Genomic DNA, 4302 nt, shown 5'->3' on the forward strand with positions numbered 1-4302 from the left:
CTTCCTGCTGGTCTTGTGGACCGCGCGATGTACAGTGGTCCTGGGCATGGCAAAGGCCCTGGATACCACGCGGTAGGATGTACCGCTGGCCAGCCAAAAGAGGAAGACCAGGGCCTCAATGACGGGTCCCCAGCCATGGTCAGACCCCGTGCCGAGGATGGCCATAAGGGCATGGAAGGATCCCCGAGAGAGCCTGAAGTCCACCCTCATGTTGCTCTCCCCGTCAAAATACAGCGCCAGCAATGGCACCGTGTGGTTGACCTGGCAGTACTGCCGGGGGTCTGGAGCCTGGAGAAGTAACGCAGGACCGTCTTTTAAAATAAAACTGGACTGAATGTGTTAAATGTTATCTGTTTTTACTCTTGTATTGTCACTGTAATTAATAGATTAATAGTTAAGTCATTTATCAAGTCACTAGTTCCAGCTTCGAAAATGTGAAATCCACACAGGGGAAATATCTGTACTACGGCAGCTCAAAGCAAATACATCAGTATAACAAGTAGAACAAAATTGAATTAATTATTATTATAATAATGATGGTAATAAAACATTTATTCTTTAAGTAAACACGTCAGTTGGACATAATTTTAAGTACTCCACTTTTGCTGAAATAACTCATAATGGCTAGTTTTTGGTGTTTTTTTTATAAATTATTTAAGAGCAAAAGTATGAATATCAACATACCTGTATATTTTCTGTTAAAAGCAGGCGGATGATACGACGGCGGCGTCGCAATCCTCTCATTCTCGCAAAAAACAGAGGGCAGATACAAGCAACAATAACCACAATCACATTCATCTTGATGAACAAAGCAGAAGTGTATTTTTCGCGGGGGACAATAGGTGGCGGGAATGCTCTCTTTCTGGGTGCAATTCGCAATTTCACAGAAGAAGAAGGAGGAGGAATTAGCTGTTGTGATCGTCATTTCCGGTAAGTACATCAAGAAGTGCGCGACACTCTCAGTAAAATTTTACGCACTATCCAAGTAAGTACGTAGTGTACGAAGTGCACTTCCGTTAGTGCACTAAGGGAAGTGCGCGATTTGGAACACACTATTAGTCTATTTATTAAAGTTTGTTTCCTTTGCTCTGTATCTTCTATCCTTTCACTTGAGGATAACTCCTTCCAGTTTCTGGCAAAGACACGGTCTCCATATCGAGGAATAAAAGCAGAGAGCTTGTCTTCTCCAAGGAACTTTACAATGTCTTGATCGATCTAAAACACAAAAGCAGATATAATGTCAGAATCACCTACTGTTAACCATCCCACTCAAATAAAGAAGGCTCTGAAAGGGATATGTACAGGGAGATTAAATACTACGTATAAACATTTGACTCTAGAGACCACTTTTCTACTGGCACTTTTCTCCCCTATATCCAGAGGTGGTAGTAACGAGTAACATTTACTCAGATTTACTTGAGTAATGTTTTAGATAAATTCTACTTTTAATGCAAATGCTTTTTTCTTTTACTTGAGTAATATTGTCCTAAAGTAAGAATACTTTTACTTGAGTACAATTTTGCAATTCTATCCTCCTCTGCCTATATCAGCACCTTTCTATTTAGAAAACACTGAAGGAACATTTTGGAAGGAAAAACACTCATGTTATTCTTGTGACATGAGTCCTTATTGCCACCTTGTGACCTGCAACAACATGTTACTATGCAGCTCACTTAAAATCTGCTTCACATTTTACTTATTTCACAACAATGTTACACTCAGAAGAAAACAAAGAACACATTAGACAACTTTGAGAACTATCTCACAACAGTAGAAACTTAAATTTAAATAAATGAACTATACAGCTACATACACTCACCGGCCACTTTATTAGGTACACCTGTCCAACTGCTCCTTAACACTTAATTTCTAAGCAGCCAATCACATGGCGGCAACTCAGTGCATTTAGGCATGTAGACATGGTCAAGAGAATCTCCTGCAGTTCAAACCGAGCATCAGTATGGGGAAGAAAGGTGATTTGAGTGACTTTGAACGTGGCATGATTGTTGGTGCCAGAAGGGCTGGTCTGAGTATTTCAGAAACTGCTAATCTACTGGGATTTTCACTCACAACCATCTCTAGGGTTTACAGAGAATGGTCCGAAAAAGAAAAAACATCCAGTGAGCGGCAGTTCTGTGGGCGGAAATGCCTTGTTGATGCCAGAGGTCAGAGGAGAATGGCCAGACTGGTTCGAGCTGATAGAAGGGCAACAGTGACTCAAATAACCACCCGTTACAACCAAGGTGGGCAGAAGAGCATCTCTGAACGCACAGTACGTCGAACTTTGAGGCAGATGGGCTACAGCAGCAGAAGACCACATCGGGTGCCACTCCTTTCAGCTAAGAACAGGAAACTGAGACTACAATTTGCACAAGCTCATCGAAATTGGACAATAGAAGATTGAAAAACGTTGCCTGGTCTGATGAGTCTTGATTTCTGCTGCGACAGTCGGATGGTAGGGTCAGAATTTGGCGTCTACAACATGAAAGCATGGATCCATCCTGCCTTGTATCAACGGTTCAGGCTGGTGGTAGTGGTGTCATGGTGTGGGGAATATTTTCTTGGCACTCTTTGGGCCCCTTGGTACCAATTGAGCATCGTTGCAACGCCACAGCCTACCTGAGTATTGTTGCTGACCATGTCCATCCCTTTATGACCATAATGTACCCAACTTCTGATGGCTACTTTCAGCAGGATAATGCGCCATGTCATAAAGCTGGAATCATCACAGACTGGTTTCTTGAACATGACAATGAGTTCGCTGTACTCAAATGGCCTCCACAGTCACCAGATCTCAATCCAATAGAGCATCTTTGGGATGTGGTGGAACGGGAGATTCGCATCATGGATGTGCAGCCGACAAATCTGCGGCAACTGTGTGATGCCATCATGTCAATATGGACCAAACTCCCTGAGGCATGCTTCCAGCACCTTGTTGAATCTATGCCACGAAGAATTGAGGCAGTTCTGAAGGCAAAAGGGGGTCCAACCCGTTACTAGCATGGGGAACCTAATAAAGTGGCCGGTGAGTGTATATTTGAGTAATGAGTGTTTTGAGTTTCTGTTTATGTCTGTGAGTGAGAACGTAATGTACACTGGTCATAGCTGTTTTTGTTTATCTGTTTTTAACAGCGAGGGTGTGTGTCCAACCGTTGCTGCAATTTAGTAGTTACCAGTATTAACTTAGGTCGTATAAATTATTTTGTGTCCATCTTGTGCAGGTAAATACAGGTATTGTGCCATTATCAATGTCCAGATGGTTCAGATTTATGATTTGACAGACTTACAACAACCAAAGTGAACCACAATACTTTTTCATTTGTAAATTTAGCTTTAGCAGGCAATGCTTTTGAAAATTGACTCAGATTGTGTTGCTACTTCACCTTGTCCTCTGCCATTCTTGCCAGGTTCTCCTCAGGAACACCCCTTTCTCTCAAGGCTGAGAGAAACTGGTCCATGGTGATCTGTAGGATTCAACAGTAAATGTAGTCATTGTTAGGAGCAGAAAAGTTGTTCAATTCTTGACGTTAGGCCCTTATACAAAAGGGTTGTCATAGTTCTTCTGATTATGTAATTGCCACAGTTGAATTTGACCATTGTAATGCTTTGTAACAAACCTTTAATAAACCCAGTCACATATAAAAGCACTATTAAATGTATTAATAAACATTTAAATACGTTTCACGTTACATTGCTAATTTTACGTTAGCCTACATTTACGTTACCTTATCTGCAGCAGCCGGACAGATTGGAGTTTGTCAGCCTTCCATCTGCTAACCGGTAGCGCCTAAACAAACCCAGTCACATATCAAAGCACTATTAAATGAATTAATAAACATTTAATTAAGTTTCACATCACATTGCTAAGTTAACGATAGCCTACATTTACGTTACCTTAGCTGAAGCCGCCAGATATTTAGGAGCTTGTCAGCCTCCCATTTGTTTACAAACGGATCGCACAACTTACCAGTAGGCTACAGCTGCAGCCAGCAACGCTACGGAAGCCGTTCGTGGCAGCGCGTTAGTTTGAATTCAAGACGAACACATTAATAATACATTTATTATCAGAATAAAACGATCTTTGTTATGTCGAGATAACGAAATAATTAATTCGTTATCTCGATAAAACAAACTTTGTTATTTTGAGATAACGAATTAATAAGTCGTTATCACGAGATAACGGTGCCTAAAAAAAAAAAAATCCATGGCCGTTCTCGGCTTCCGTACAAATCTCTATAAGCTATGTCTAATTCTAAATATCTTTGTACAATTAATGTTCATACAGAACAATTAGAAAGGGAA

General features: G+C 41.0%; 1 long non-coding RNA gene across 1 annotated transcript; it reads right to left on the reverse strand.

Annotated features, from left to right (window-relative positions):
- Positions 1 to 1062: 1062 nt before the first annotated feature.
- Positions 1063 to 3917, reverse strand: LOC116684909 (uncharacterized). The gene is made up of 3 exons (XR_004330868.1): positions 3726 to 3917; positions 3384 to 3464; positions 1063 to 1215 (listed from the first exon to the last, which is right to left on the reverse strand). It is a non-coding gene; the product is annotated as an uncharacterized LOC116684909 (long non-coding RNA).
- Positions 3918 to 4302: the final 385 nt, after the last annotated feature.

This window comes from Etheostoma spectabile, unplaced genomic scaffold (genome assembly GCF_008692095.1).
Source record: "Etheostoma spectabile isolate EspeVRDwgs_2016 unplaced genomic scaffold, UIUC_Espe_1.0 scaffold00569390, whole genome shotgun sequence".
In the NCBI taxonomy this organism is placed as follows: Eukaryota; Metazoa; Chordata; class Actinopteri; order Perciformes; family Percidae; genus Etheostoma; species Etheostoma spectabile.